Source organism: Neopsephotus bourkii, unplaced genomic scaffold (assembly GCF_033783945.1).
Source record: "Neopsephotus bourkii isolate Nb327-2 ecotype Australia unplaced genomic scaffold, CSIRO-AGI_Nbou_v1 NB_1120, whole genome shotgun sequence".
In the NCBI taxonomy this organism is placed as follows: domain Eukaryota; kingdom Metazoa; phylum Chordata; class Aves; order Psittaciformes; family Psittacidae; genus Neopsephotus; species Neopsephotus bourkii.
Window position 1 is genome coordinate 1177968 of NW_026901606.1, and position 16608 is coordinate 1194575.

A 16608-nucleotide genomic window follows, 5' to 3' on the forward strand; every position below is an offset into this window, starting at 1 on the left:
AACAGCTAGCTCTCACCTGGAGAAAACAGCCGTATGTGATCAGCACTACATGTGTGTCATGCTCCTCCCTGGGCAGAAAAGTGGTCACAACTGGAGAAGATTGAATGGAATTTTATGGCACCAAATCTGAACAGGTCTGAGACAGTTCCTTCCATGCTTAGACATCTACAGAGATTGGAGACTGTCAAATGCAAGAAAATGTTACACACATTCATGGAGGGATGTGTGGGGAAAGTGTGGGGTAGGCTGGACAACCATGGAGGGAATGGAAAGAGCAATGGTATCACCTATTAGAGCAACCAGCTTTGGTCTCTTCTCTTGCAGGTATGTCAACTCTTAGAACGCTCTTGTCAATCAGTGTAGCCCATGAGGTCTCCAAGTTCACTGTGATGTAGTCCTAAGGAACAGGAGATAAGGTAACTGTGCTGCCAGTGTAAGCACGCATGATATGTTTCTGCTGGGATCTGTAGGCTCCCAGAAAATTGCTGTTTTCACATCTACAGTGGTTTGACCAAAATTTCAGTTCCTTTGGACAGCCTTTATTGCCTTCAATTCGTATTGCTGATGACTGAAGTAGAATGCAGAAGAAATGCTCTCCTTTTCTCATAACTTAACTGAGTGCTTCCACAGTACTTAGCAGAATTGAGTAGTCAGAAACCAAGGTGGAGTACATGACCCAGTAGTCTGACCGTGTGGAAAGTATTACACTATGCATATCCTTTGTCTAACAGTGAGCAACTGCATAACTTGTTTGTAAGTGGACTTGCATGGGGGGAAACCGGTAGTATTATCTCCTGATCCCAGGGCTCCGGAAGGATGTAAATAGGGAATGCATAGTGGTACTAAAAGACTCCTCTGAACAGAATACTTTGTTGTTATTGTTGTTGTTGCTAAGTTTATAAACAGAAATGAAACTAAGCCAAGCTAAACTAAACAGACTAGAATAAACATAGAACTGTTGTAGCTATTGTCCTCACCAATAATTGAGAGTGAATGGTATTTTGGCTAACAGGAAAGCAAAACCAGGGAGGTTCCTTAAAGGTGTCCAAACTTGAGCAGCAGAAATGCAAAACGTTTTTTTCTGTGGTTGAGCATAGATGAGCAACCTAGCTCCTGATGGGGCAGCATGGGCTGATGGCACTAGTCAAAGCTCAGTGGTCGGCTGTATGGTGCACCCACAGGCATGTGAGGTGGGGACAGACCTCTCCTTCCTGCCAGGGCCACAGTAGCCACTTCATACTAAGATGCTCTTAGCTTCTGTCATCCAAAGGATGGTAAATGTGGGTGGAAGGTGAAGAAATGTTGATGTGGCAGGTATTGATAAGGCTACTGTGTGGTGAGCCAAATACCTGGAATATTTGTCAGAAGTTTTGGCAGACAATACAAGATGCAGTCTGGAAGAAACAGGTACTTGTCTGTCTGTCTTGTTCAGTGGTATTGGCAATAGCAGCTAATTAATAGGTGGAAAATTATTGCTCTTTTAATGCATGCAAAGATTGCGCAACAACCATAGACATCTATTTCAACATGCCTTGCTTTGCATTGCCTCATTTTTTCTCACCTAAATACACTGCAGTTTGTTCAATAATCTCTCCCCTTCACCATGTTCTATTACTTGCTGAATAATTTTAGGGTTTTTTTTCCCTGAGGGGAATGAAGTATTGCACATGGACTTTTTCCAAAACCAAAGCTCTTTGGTATGGTCCTTTCTGGTCTGTCTTGTTACTGATATTTATACAGATGTACTGACAAACCCAGATTTATTGCACTATTTATTGGACTAAATTCTAGGTTATTTATAACGTAGTTAGATGGCTGTTTACCTGACATGTCACAATATCTATTTAACACTTCTCCAGCTGTCTAGCTGGGATTATGACATAAAACAGTATTTATCATATATAATCCAGAAAATGTTACAGGAAGAGTAAATTCTGAGTGAGAAAGACATAACTATCTGAGTAATGGAGGGACAAAGAACAAAGATGTAGTGCTAAACAGCAATTCTCAGCCGGGCTGAGGGAGGGGAATATTTAGGATGTGAGGAATTCCAGGTGCAGATTTTAAGTTCTCTAAAGTGCACCAGCACTCTGCCTAACAGCTGACCTTTCCCTCATGAAATGGACATTTTTCATTTAGAAAAGGAAATGAGAATCATCTTTTTTTGAGGTTTCCTCCTTCCCCTTTTTTTGGCACTGATTAAGCAGAGTTAAAAGTTTCTATGGGACCATTTTCAGTAGGGAACAATTTAATAAAAATCCACCATTTCACAAGCAGGTGTTACTTTGACATTCTTATGCTTCATGTTAAGGTGGTATTGACTGTTCTGTTTCACTGTGATGGGTTCAAACAATGTTTTTTTTTCCTGTATTGGTGTTTTTTTAGCTATATGTTTCACTGCTGTGTGATCAAGACAGTTTTTTGCACCACCAGGACAAAAATCTTTAGAATTTATTAACATATATGGTCCCTTTTCTTATTTAAATCAGAAAATGAATTCACATATTGAATATCCCATGAAGAAATCTGGATAAGGCTTGCCTGCAAGGAAAAAGAGACTGTAAGGGCAATAACTGACCAAAAGAATTATGGATTTGCTTTACAAAAGAGTTTCCTGTAATCTTCACCAAATGCAGATACTGCAGGAAAACTAATCCCCCATTTTCATATACAGACACAGGCCATCTTAAATATTTCACCAAAAAAAGCCAGTCTCGTAACCTCTGTTTAACAGATAGACCCATTTCTGTGGGAGGATGCGGAGGAGAGAGGAAATGAGGCCAATGGAAGGTTGTGCAGGTGTGAGGGTGAAGCTGGGTTTCCATTCCTCAGGAAGGTGTGGTAGGTGAAGGATGCAGTGTGGGATTAATGGGGTGGTCCTCCTTTTCCTCATGCTTCCTTTTTGCTCTTTCTTATGGCAAAAGAATGTGTTTGCAGACAGTGTCAGCACTGCGCAGAAGCAGCAGACCCCATCCCAGGATTTGCCTTTCCAGCCTAATTTGAAGTTGCCACCCCACGTCCCATGGGACTACTTTCTCTGTATGTATGTAATTAGCTCACTACAGGACAGCAGCTGTTGTGGACCAATAAATATGTATTTATCCTTCACTATTTACAGATGGAAAAGCTGAAATACTTCAGTCTTTAGATACTAAAGACTTGAATAATGTAGGATGAGATGTTGAATAACATGAGTCAGGACTTGGAGGAAAACTATTTGTCCAGATCACACATGGGCTGGGAAAAGTTTAAATGATGATTTTTAAAAGAAGGTAGCTGCCAGCTAAATTCAAGCTAATGCTGGTGAGAAATTACAATAGGCAATCCAAGGAATATAGAGTTTCTCAAATTCATTAGCTGCCCACAGAGGGTTAAACAGCATGACTAAAAATATTTACATAGGAATTACAGGGTTTGAACAGAATGGGTTATTCTGCTCACACCAAACTTTAAGGGAGGCGAATTAGAGAGGATTATTAGCATATTCTACTTTTCCCTTCCTTGTAAGATTTGTTGAAAAGCATAATAACATAAAGGAGCTGAAGATTCATGTTTTCATAATAGCTGTATCTGAACATTCCTGCCTGTGAAATTTATTCTCTGTGGGTGGTGATGCTGCTGAATATTTCTGATTTCTTAGCCATCCTGTTATTCCCCTGTATGTAGATCTTTTTAGTATGGATATTAACCTGCAGTCCTCTCATAGCTAAAACATTCTTTGGCTGCATTCACCTGGGCAAGGTCTTTTACAGGGAGCAAAAAGCAATATGCAGAAGTGATCATAAATATACTCACAAAAATTCATTTTTACTTTTGCCTGTTCACTCTAATTGTTCTCTTAAGGCTTGATCTGGAGCACAGAGAAATCCAAAGGGGCTCACTAGGCTGTGGGTCAGGTTTTCGGGTCACTCGTACATGGCAAGTGGTGAATAATGAGCAGCACACTACACAGTGCCAGCTCCTCGGATCTTACCTTGATGATGGAGGTAAGAATTTGGCTTAAGTGCAGTCTCAGGGCTGGAGGAGAGCATAAGCCACTCTTTCTGCACTAAAAAATAATCACAGACCTTAATGATCAGCAGTCTGGTGTGTCCCAGTAATGCTGTTCCCTGTGCCCTGATTAACTGGTGCAAACAGTGCCCCAGAATGTTTTCTCTGTAGGGTTAGCTCTTTTATGGATGGCAAAGGTCAAAAAAGTTGTAGAGTCACTGCAGGGACTTGATTTGATAATAAACATATTTCCATGTGTAATAATGAGTACTGTGATGGCCAATTTGTCCCTCCCACTGATATAAACAGGCTGGAATTAATACATGTATTTTGCAATCAGGACTGCATAAACTGAAAACTGTAAAATCATTTAGGTTGGATTTTATTTCTTTTTCCCTTTTTTTAACTTAATAAGACTCTTTAAGCTAGTTGAAAAAGTTTGCTCTTGCAGACAGAAATGTCCTTCTCCCTCGTACAAATTAGGAATTCAGGTGGGAAATAGGATTTGGAGGTGCTTTGTTGTCCTTCCAAGCTTTGCCTTGCTGTGTTAGATTCAAAGGTTGTGAGAGGTGGTTGCTGTCTTTTGTCTTTTTTATAGACCAGCATGGTATGACCCAAGACCAGGGGTTCTTGACATCATGACAGTAATTGTGATAAGGGTTTAGGAGCCTCTTGGTCAACCCCAAAACTCCCACCTGTTTCCACAGTGACAGAAACAGCCTCTTGATGAACTCTCAGCTTCTAGCACTTAGCATCTCTGAGGGTACCCCTTCCTGGTGTTCCATTGCTTTCCATACATTGGTTCTACTGATGACACAAGGATCTGGAAACAGATGTGTAATTACCAAGAGTAAGTCATATTAGTTCCAGGCTTGAGCATTTCTTTTGCTGCCTTGGACTAGAGATTTAATATATAACTAATTTCTCTTTCCTACTTTCCAAAGATGTCAGCCTTTCCATATAAATTCCATTGTCACTAATCTAATAAAGCTCTACTTTGTTCATAATTTACTGCATCATTCAATAAGCATTGTAATATTTGTGCAGGGCAAGTATATAAATCATTGTTGCCCTTCTCTACTTTTTTACTTATCTGGTTCTTTCAGGGTCACTAATCTACCTTATAGCTTTCATTTGGTTTAAATATTCTGCTATTACCTTTTACACCTCACTTTCTCATTCATGCCCATTTAAATACTTGCAGCTGCATTTTCTCAAGTAGCTATTGATGCATATTTCCTTGCTAAAGATTACTATAACTTCACCAGCAGTAATGATACGAATTATATCTGTTAGGGTTCACACATACTTTTTGCTGGTTAGAAAGACTGTTTTCTGATTTTGTTGTTATTGACCATCTCTTCTGCCTAGATTATGTAAAACACAGAAAAATTATATATATCCAGTAAAATACCCTCATTTTGACACGTGTAGGCTTTCAGCACCCAGGTCATGCTGAGAGGCTAATCAGTCCCTACTGACCTCCAAGAGCCTGAAATGTAGCTGGGTAAGGCCCAAGTCCAGCAAAGCACTTAAGGATATCCTTGTGTAAACATATGATCAGTCCTATTTTCAGTGCAATTTGGTGAGAAGTGCATTTCAGAGTAAAGCATCTCAGGAGATGCTGCTTCTTGCAAGGGCTGTTCAAGACCAGGCGGTACCAGTCACAGATGCAAGCTCAGTCCAAGATATCTTCATATTCTTGCACTGGGCAAAGTAATTCTCTTCAACTGTCATCCCCATGCTTTTAGGGAGGCTGTTGCTGTGCCCCTGCTTTAGAGTCATAGTGTGTTTGCGAGTGTGAGCTCTTAGGATGCTTGAATTTCTTTTGCCTACTGTCTAAGAGACAATTAAATGATTTAGGAGTGGGTAATCGTTTAGGTCCTGCAGGACCTGATAGCTGTGCTTGTTGTGTCATGGCTGGAGGGATCATTCTATATTCTGGCTTCAGAAGAGCCATGTGTGTTGCTGCCACGGGATTGTCACTTGTATACGGAAAAAACACAGGTGAAGCGGAGTTTTGCTGTGGTGGTTTGCCAAGAAGCAAAGCTGGGACACTTATCATCATGGTATAGAAGAAAACAGGGCTAGAAGGAGGCCATCTCATCCACGCTTATACAAACTGCTCCTGACACATGTTTGTCTAACATGTTTCTTTAACCCCACCAGCAGTGTAGGTCCCCCGGCCTCCCTAGGCGACCTCATCCAGTGCCTAATGACCCTTGCAGCAGAGAAGTTATTCTAGCACTGAACTTAGCTCTCCCTTGATGCATTTAAACCCATTGCTTTTTGTGCTTTCCCCACAGATGTGGATAATAACAGTGTCTTGCCTTCCTCTTTGCATAAACCTTTTACATAATTGGTAGACTGTTATCATGTCTCCTCTCCGCCTTCCCTCCTCTAGACTAAATAGCCCAGATATGAGGATGAAAGCTGGAATGGGTTATCAGGGAGAAAGGAAAAGGCATTGGAGGAGGAAATCAGAGAGGGATTAATCCCTCTTCCTGTGCCTACAGAAATTGACTTTTTCCTGCTGGAGGATGGGAGCTGTGGGAGGAGGAGATACAGTGTGCAGTGCTGATGATTCACGAATGCAGCTCTGTGGACTCTACCTGATTGATGGGACGCTGCCTTGCAGCCTAAGGAAGAGGGGCTTGGGCTCACCCTTTACTGAGCTGCACCACACCTATCTAGTTTGTGTGCTTAGGAAACAGTGCTTTAATATCTTATATTGGTGAGGCATGTATCCAACTCACATGTCAGCTCCTGCGAGATGTATCTGGTTGAGCTTCTGTGTATCATGAAAGCTATTTCTAGGTGCCATGTGTGTTATACAGTCAGATAAAATGACAGTATAACACCATTACCCTGCAGCAGCATCCAGGCAGCTCACTGTGAGCCATGCCAGAGAGCAGGAGCCCTCTCCTCTGATAGCAAAGAGAGGTTTCTGTTTGGAGTGTTGCCTTCCCTACAGCTGTGTGCTCCCCACCCATGCACAGGATGGAAAGCCACCCGCCACACACGCTGCCTACATGTGTTTCACAACCTGATTGCTGTTCATAAAACCAACACGTGGAACAGGCAAACACCATCTGATCCAAAATGCCCCAGGGTGTATTATGTCAATGTCACATACGTTAAGAAAGTACAGCAAGCACTCAGAGTGACTTCTTGTGTTCATAGCCCTGTTCCATTATTCACATCTGCTGTCAGAGCTGTAGCACGTACACAGCCGTTGGATCGTGGCTGTCATAACCTGGAGGAAATAAAAATAGCTCCCTGCCTGGAGACTTCCAGAAGCACAAGGTGGGGGATAACATAGGGGAAAAAATGGTTCTTCATCACTGAGCAGTCCCAAACAGCTTTCAGTGGTGCTTTTGCTTTGCTCTAAGCGCTCCAAGAACAGCACGTAAGGTGGAGCTGTTTTCCCTGGACCCCTGACGACGTGGGATCACAGGTTTATTTACATCAGAAAAGGGCTGGCCTTGAAAAAAACAAAGTATTAGAGGCTGTTTAGGACGGAGGGGAAGTCTGCTGCATTGCAAGCACATTGCAGACTAGCTCCCTCATTTGCTCATCATTCAGATGTTAAGACTCTCTGATTCAATTTCACAGTAAAAAAACCAACTTGATAAATTGCAATCTAATTAATTTTTCTTTAACTCTTCTTCTGCCCCCTTCCTCCCCAGAGTGACCTTGCAGGTGACATTTGTATTCCTGAATGAAAACCACATTCGCCCGACTCTGCAAAGGGAGGAGGCAGGGGCAGAAGAGAAACCCTTTTGTTCTTCTCCTCGTGGTTCCCCCTCACCTGCCAGGGCCAAACTCCAGAACAATTCCTAGCAGCTGAGGTTAGCTGGGGACATCTAATCCTGGTAAGCTGGCTCTGAATTCCAGCACACAACATTTGAGTTTCATCATCAGGCATTTTCATCTAATTCCTCCAGACTTCAGGAGTGTGAGTATATCTGTAAGTATGTGCTTATTTAATTGAAAAGAAAAAGAATAAATCTGTTTTCTCCTAAATCTGAACCCAAATGGCATTGATGGCAGTGACAACAGTCATGCTTTTTAAAGCTAAGCAAGCCCAGGCATTGTTTTGAGGTTGTACTGGGGTCTTTTAGGTGTACCCTGAACAACCATGTCTATAGGATGCCCAAGAATTGTGATTCTCAACAAAAGGAGGGCTGCCTCCTCTTTCCCTGATTTTCTGTAATGGAGAAAGATTGCTCTGTGCAGAGGGAGTTTAATGTATCTTGCTGAGTTTGCCGAGACCTGTCCTGCCTGTTTAAGAAGGGATGTAAGGAGCATCCTGGCAACACATCAGAGAGAAACCTCTTGGAGTTCTGCTACTCCAAGACAGGAGGATGTGGTAGCAACAGGCTGACTTTGAGGGAAATGCACCTTCCCAGGCATGAACAGGGACCAAACAGGATATGTTGGGTAAAATTGCAGTTGATTTTCTTTGGAGTCAGTCAGCAGAGATAACAGGCTATTTTTCCTACAGGAGTTTCAAAAAGAGTTCCCCATTTGGCCCTAAGTATTATCTGTGACCCAAAGATAAAACTTCCCATTAGTTCTGCTGTATCCTTTACCAGAAAGAGTATCTCCAGCATCTTTACATGTTTGCTTTAAGACCGTACGCTTTTTATTAAGAAAAAGCTTTAGCTTTGCTGTTTAGCCAGTTGAAATGAGTAATGAAAATGTTATTTGTATGGAACAAAGGAAATATTTTCTTTTAAATTATCTCATCTTACTAATTGATTACAAGGAGGCTGCTTGGACGCTTGCAGTGTACAGCATCTGGTCCCTCTGCTGGGAGCAAAGCTTCAGTCAAGCTGGTATAAACCATCCCATGGGAGAAAACAAGAGTAAAAACTGTATTTAGGGCTGCTTGTCCCATAAAGCCAGTTTAGCCCTCATGAGGAAATAATCTGGGTTTCTGTAAAGAAAATATATTAGATGTTTCTGTGGAAGATGAAACACTACTGAATATTGATAATTAAAAACATAATCTAGAAATACAAATTAAAAATTATCTAGAGAAAACTCCTTCAAGGAATAGGTATTTTCTGTTGCTCAGATATCACCGAACACGCCTGCTAGCGTAAAAACTACTTGCTATTGATGAAAAGTAATAACGTAAATCCATGGTATGTCTGAGATCAGAAAGGGAAAAGGCTAATATAAAAGTTTGCAGTAAATTCCCTTGGGATGCAACAGTCTCATTTGAAAGTGAGTTCAATATAATAATCTTCAAATATTCATGGCTGAAAATGTTTCCTAAATGGTGTTTCCAAAATAGATGTCATGAGACAGCAAATACATCCTGAGCTGCCTTCAAATCCATGGCAAATAATGTTGTTTCATATAAACACAGAGAAAATGTGACATCAAAAGAAACTACCGGGGGGAAATCATCCAGGTCTATGTATCAAGGATGAAGAAAAAGAGAGAGAAAGGACTTAAACAGGAAAGCTGCAAAAGCCAGCTTGGAGAAGCAATGTCGTTCCCAGCTCACCAACCCATCCGTGCGGTTTGTGGTTCTGATCTATTGCCTCTCAGCTCTGGCAGCTGCTTCTTGCTGCCAAGAAGTAGGTCAGAAACCCATTTTTGTCTCTATTTATTCTTCTGTGGTCACATCATGGTTGCTCGCCCAGTGCAGAGTCGGGAAAGCTTCTGAACGGAGGCTGAGGGACCAGACTGCTGTACTGAGCAGGGTGACCTGTCCTGGGCTCCCTCCATAGCCAGTGGCATGAGAGCAAAACGATGTCTCCAGCAGCAGGGATTTCCCTGGGGGTGCCCATCTCTCTCTGCTTGCTGGAAAAGGATTCTAAGGGAATTAGGGACTTAGTCTGTGGTTAAATACTTAACAGGATGAATCTGAGCCAAAGTGTGTGTAATGTGCCAGCCCCACCCTGTAAGCCTGCATCCAAGCAGTGCAGAAGGTTTTGGTGTTAATCCAGCTCTCTGTGGCCTGGGTTACAGAGTGGCCTTGCAAACGCTCATGCTGAGGTGGGGATGAATGGGGCTGTAAGGCTGAAGCAGGAAGCTAGGGATGAAGTAGAAGGCACTGTGCTGTGGCTGCTCCAGAGCTGAGAGCTGTCTGTTTCTCCTCCTGTCCCCCAGGGCTAGTGATTTTATCACCTCTGCTTGCTAGCATCCTCCTTTCCTCTCCAGGTACCAGCTGTCCTCTTTCCCCAACTCTCAAATTGTCCAACTGATTAACATAATACAGTTAAATTCAGTAATTGTTTTCAACTTGTACTTACCTTTACAGTTAGCTGCAAGATGTGCCAGTAGGATGTTCTGATTTTCCCACTCTATCATCTAGAAATTAAAGAGAAATTAAAATAAATTAACCTGAAGATACTATCTCTCCTCATGGATTTGTCTTCTTTGTATCTGTCAGGAATGCCAAACTCCTTGCTGCCTCGCCCCTCTCCTGTCAATGCAAAGCAATTGGCAGGGATGGTGGTTTTGCCATCCTGGAGCCCTGCGACCTTTGGAGGACAAGTGATCCATCTCCCTGTGGGAGACTCTTGTTTTGCCACTGGTCAACAAAATACTGTCCTCAAGTGAGCAGTTTTACAAGTAGCAAACCCATCCATTGCTTCTGCCTCAGAGCATGGCACTGTTCTGAAACTCAGCTTTGTCGTTTGTCACCAGTGGGGTGAGTTGCAGGAGACACATACCAAGCAAGAACATTAATTGTAATGTGGACCTCTAATTATGTCTCTCTAAAATATCTGCAGGGCTCAGTCAAACAGTGCTACTTTATCTGAGGGAATTGCAGTCTCTGTGACATAAAAACAAACTGCAAAGCCATTGCCTCATCATTCTGCTTCTAGCAGGTCCTGAGTTCAGCTTTTCAGACCAATTTTTCCCTTTTCACAGTGCATTTGTCAGGATTCCCACTCTGGAAAAGAAGATCAGGGCAAACAGGGACTGAGGAGAACAAAAGCTGACCCAAACCTTTGACCTAAACTTAACATAAGGCCAAATGAAACCTTAGAGGTTTGTAAATGTTCATGAAGCATTTCTACCTCCTGCTCCCCCCTCCTTTATCTTCAGTTTCTTTATACTTCCACACTTACTGTTTCTAATTGCAAGTCTAATGTAAAGCCCCACTAAATTAATGGAAAGGCTCTCACTGGTTTTTAGAGGCTATTGATTGAGCCTGCCAGAGAAAGGAGATAATTTATTTAATGAAAGTACCTTTAAACTTGAGAGAAAACAAAACCTGAAAAGAGATAAGGAAAACCAGAGGTCAGATGCAATTTTCCAGCTAGCAGCACATGTTCTTGATCTGAACCACACCCATGAAATTGATATGGGTATTGTTAACCCAGGAAAAAAAATCACTGCACAGAAACAGAGAATCACAGTGAACTGTTTAATAAGCTATAATGGTTTAATATATATTTGTATATATCATATATATAATAAAATACAAGTGTTTAGTAAGCTGCAAACCCATGGCGTTTTGCCTGTGTTTACTGTCAGCTTGCACTGTAGAACAATACAACTGGTAATCAGCTGGCATTTGTGACCTGAAGTTTCCATTTATACGTGTGAGATTGAATCTTCCCCTTGTTACCCACACTGCAACAGAAATGTCAATCCTATGGAAACTTTATTAGGAAAATAATACTCTGCTGCTGATAAAGTTTTTAACTTTCTAGGTGACTTTTGTTAGAAGGGGGTAGAAATGTGGCTGTTTATAGGGCTTAATATCACCTGAGCTTCCCTGAATGAAGCATTAGATGGTCAGAATAAAAGCATTCTTATCTGAGTTACATTCAGGATTCACAGATGAGGGACTTGTGGAAGGCTGGTGAAACCAGCTCAAGCAGAAATTAAGCCATGGCTTTTCTTGGAAAGCTGTTGTTACACTGTCATTTAGCAGTGACAGCTCCGATGGACTGGTGTTGTCAGTTCAGAGCCTGGTCTCTAAAGTGCTGACCTGCCTCAAGATCCTGTTTTGCACGTACAGATTGAGTGTTTTGTGTGTGCAGACTCATATGGCTGCATGTTTTACTTGTGAATACATGCACAGCTTATCTAGAGAATTGTTTCCCAATACTTGTGTAACAGTTCTGATTTTCCCAGTCAGTGGGTAGATACACACAGAACAGTGTGTGTTCCAGAAGCTGTTACTCAGTCTTAATAGGAAACACAGATGTGGGAAGTGGTCCTAGGAAGGTGCTGCTAATAAGCAGCCACTGGTTGTTCATGTTTCTGTAAATGAGCATTATTTTGTTATTATTTGCATACAAATTTTACAGAGAATGGGGTTCATTTTTTTTTTGTCATACTCTGTTTTCCATCATTTTCTTTTTTCTTCTCTTTGTCTTTTTTCCCCTCGCTCCTACTAGATTTTCTTGCTGAACTCCCCCCGAGTCTTCCCCACTGTCAAGTCTGGACTGTCTGGTCACTGCCAGCAATATGCTCACTGTCTTTCTTGGAGTGCCTGACAACAGTGATGGCAACCCCTCTCTGTGAGACCCTGTGCTGGGGACGCTGAAAGGCTTGCTGCCTTCAGAGCATCTGCTGGGTGACTTTGTCTTTGGAGATTTGGCCAGTTCTGTCCATGCAGTAACCATTGTTCAGCTCCTAAAAAGAAATACAGACCTTGACCCAAAGGTGCTGGCTGAGGTCTGTGGACCATCCAGTGCGGGGTAGAAGCAGTGGAGGGAATCCTGTCCAGAGTGATCAGGGACAGAAAGAACTGATCCTATTTGTTTTTTTCACCCCAAGTTAGAATCTATCTCTTTATAGAAATCATACAGGGCATGAATGCCTGGAAATGAAGCAAAATGTACCAGACATAAGCTCAGCACATTCTCTGTAGTTCAGTATCCTCTAAAGACTCATTTGTCCCTTTCCTCCTTTTAAATATTTCCTCTCTTCTTTCTGGCCTGATCTTGTTATTTGTTTCATCAGCCAGTTGTTATCCAACTCTTGGCGGAATATCAGGGAAATCTTCCTGATCGTGAACTGGAAGGGAACAATGTGAAAGTTGTTCCCGTGGACTTTCTTAAGGGAACAGGGACTGCTTCTTTACTTGGGACAGCTGAAAACAAGATAAGACCAGATACTGTCTTTGCTGAGACAAAGTTTGCGGGAGCTGTGATGTGCTTTGTGGGCTCAGTTGTGTATCTGAAGAAGTTTGTCCTCCTGGGCTTTTCTTTGGTTTTTAACTGCATTAAGGTGTGGTTTCTCCCTCTAAAACTTTCCTCACTGCTCTGATGGTGGTCAAGTAGGCAGGGATGGACTGAACTGCTGCCTGGTGGGAGCTGAGCTCCATGTGTGTGACTCCATGGAGGTGGGTCTTCTCATCTAGGGGTGGAGATGCCTTTCTGGCTACAGGCAGCCCAGATGGTCATTAAAACAAGCAAGCCATGTGCTTTCATCTCTCCTGAGTCCACAACTTCCTCAACCCAGACGAGATGGGCTTAGACCCAGTCTGGGCCTTAGTAAGCTTTTCACTTTCAGCCTTTCACTGAAGGTTTGCCTTTACTCTGGGATTATCCTGACATTCAGCTGCTGTTGGGTTCCTCTCTGCCTCCTCTCCAGCTGAAAGCTTATAGCTGAGCTGCGCAAGTGTGTCCTGACTTCAGAGCAAGCTCAGGAAAAGGCAGACTCCCTTGGCAGGTCTCCGACAAGCCTGTTACTACAAGTTCACCCCAACCGGCAATTCTGGCAACCACAGAAATCTGCATGAAGTTCATGTTAGTTCAACGACAGCTCATGTTGCCAGGAATTCAGTAGCTCCTTCTAACTGTTTGAATATCAGCTGAAAGACTTAAGTGCATTTGCCATGCAGCCTCTCTGAGAAAGGCATGAGGGTAGGTGGGGAAGCATTTCCTTTTCACAAATACCATGGCACGACTGAGTTTTAGGATGTCATCTGACAGGACTGAAGATTATAAGTCCTAATACATAGTTGTCGTCTCTGCAAGATATAATAGCATTTAGGTTAACTTCCAAAACAGCATAAGACATAGAACATACAGTTTGTATAGTCATTTCCATTTCCACTCACTTGATTCATAAGGTTGTATGAAAATTGCATAAACACAAATATTTGTACAGCCTTTCTTTTGAAATAGTTTCTAATGCTTCTACTGTATGTATTAAAACACAGCCTGTTCCAAAAGCACTTCCCCCCCCCGTGATGCATTATGTACATTATAGCATCTGCAATATCTTCAGCTGCTATAGAGGCTTTGCAGAGCTGAGGATGTTCATGCTGAATAGATTCTGTATTTTTGTTCCTCAGGTTTGTGAAAAGTCTTTTGCTCAAAAAAACCCCAACCCAAAAATCTCTTGGTCAAAGTTGATTTCTTTTTTCATCTGGAAGTTGAATTTCAGTGTCAAATTTCAGTGGATTTTTAATGAATGGCATTATGCAAATATTAGCAACACTGCTGACATTTTCTGTCCTCTTCCAGCTTCTGATAAATTAACAAGGATTAATCATTGTCTCACCCCTTCAGCTGGGGGAATGTCATTTAGTCTAGCTGAAGACTAATGAACTAATTCCAGCCCTTGACTAGATCTGGAGTGAGCTGTTGGCTTCTACAGCTCCCAACAAATTTCTGCAGTGCAAAGGTAAAAGCATGTCCTATGACCTGGTCTGGTACCTGTTCACACACTACCTAATGATGTACCCTCAGGTTTTGGAGCAAGACCGCCTCTATTCTGCTGGAAAAGGGCTTTGCAAAGAGGAAGCAAAACTCCTCCCTGGTGCTATGCAGAACAGGCTGTGGCTTTGCAGGGATGACCATGGGAAGTGGCATCTGTGGGAAGAGATGGCTCCTGCCCAGCCCTGGGAATGGGAGGCATGTCCACAGTGGGAGGCAGGCTCACGGGGTTCCTGGTTCTCACCACTGAGTATTGTTCAGAACAAACGAAGATGCTGTATATGAATGCAAAGCTTAATTTGTGGTTTGTACACCCACTACATTTCTTGGAGTTGACATTTTCTGCAACTTTAGGGCTTTTTATTTTCAGGCTGTGTTATTGGGGGGGTTTCTTGTTCACTTTATAGAAAGCTAGCTGCCCATGTTTTTTCATCTACATAATAAAAGAGCATGCAATCAAATTGGCCCACGCTTCAGCCAAAGCAGCTCAGTAATGCTGCCATAATCCTTTACTCAAAGGTGTACAAACCTGGAAAGCAATGGGGACACATGTTCAGTTGATATAATGTAGTGCAGCTGCACCATGACATTGCTTGGGTGGATTCTGAAAAATTTGGAGGAATTCCCTGGGGAAATGTGGAGTTGGAAAAAGAACAAACTCAAACCTTGCTTCATCCACTGTTCCCCTTTGTGCCAAACAGTGAGAGCAAAGTGACTTACTTTTCAAAAATGCCTTGGACCAGCTGTAACTGAACACCACATGGGCTGTTTCTTGCTCTTGATAGTGCCCAAAATGTTCAGGTCATTTTCCAGATGGGAGAAAGGTAGAACTAAAGAGACATAGAAGACAGAGGTAGGAGGTTCAAGGAAGCATGTATTTAGTGTAAGTGCAGTCTCATTCTTTCTAAAATTTCAGCCTTCTGTGATGACTTTATAGATTAAAATAGAAAATACTTTTCTGCTCTCCCAGCAGTACTGAAAAGTTGCTTGCTCCTCCTGCTCTGTGGCAGAAGATACCGCATTAAAGTTTGTACAAGACTTCGGCATGAGGTAGGTAGTGCTCACCTCAGACAATGAGATTAGATGAGATGGGACAGTCACCCTTTTTCTGGGAATTTCCAGCCAAAGAGAATAGTTGTGTGTTTTAAGTCATTGGCAAGTGGGTTGCAGCGTGGATCATGGGCAGGCATGGGATGAGGGCTGTGCAGAAGTGGCAGGATTGTTATCACCTCTTGCTCTACCATCATCAGGTGTGTGGCTCTGGCACACATCATGAGTCAAAACCCTGAATGGTGGATTTTGGCACATGAAGCAAGAAAATCAGAGACAGCTGGGAAAAAAACTGGTAGTTGCCCCAGGGAGGCATTGATGACCACTTCCCATTGGTTGGAAGTTTCTAGTCTAGTTTCAAGGACACTTTAATTTTCAAATTTCTTTTCTACTGGACATTTGAAGTCAAGTAGCAGAAATAAAAGCTGGCACAAGAATATATGCTTAGCCGCCTGATTTCTATTGTATACATCAATTATAGTAGCATACACTTTGGACTGACAGCATTTTTCAGCAAGAGTACTTTAGAAATATTAATCTCACATTGGCTATTTGTGTTGAATATTGCCCTATTCAGCAGGTGATGTGAGCCAATATTATCATACTTTTATAGGCAGCAAAACAGAAAGATTAAGTGACTCACCTAAGATCAAGCAATATGTCCAAGAGGAAACCCATTTAAGCTTGGGAATTACTGACCCAATGTGATTGAGAAATGTGGGCAGTATTTCTGATAAACTAGTATATGTGCACCTATAATAAATTAGAAATTATACTAACTTAGGATGTTACTCATTCACCAGTTTGAGGGACATTTTCATTGCATTCTATTGTGAAAGCCAGCAGGGCATGGTACTTACAGAGAGCAGTAGCCAGATCCTGCAGAAATGTCACCATGTTCCTACTTGAGCAAGTCCCA

General features: G+C 42.2%; 1 long non-coding RNA gene across 1 annotated transcript; it reads left to right on the top strand.

The window, feature by feature from the left end:
- Positions 1-304: 304 nt before the first annotated feature.
- On the top strand, positions 305-12193 carry LOC133217244 (uncharacterized). Its single transcript, XR_009726838.1, has 3 exons — positions 305-416; positions 7680-7964; positions 10888-12193. It is a non-coding gene; the product is annotated as an uncharacterized LOC133217244 (long non-coding RNA).
- Positions 12194-16608: the final 4415 nt, after the last annotated feature.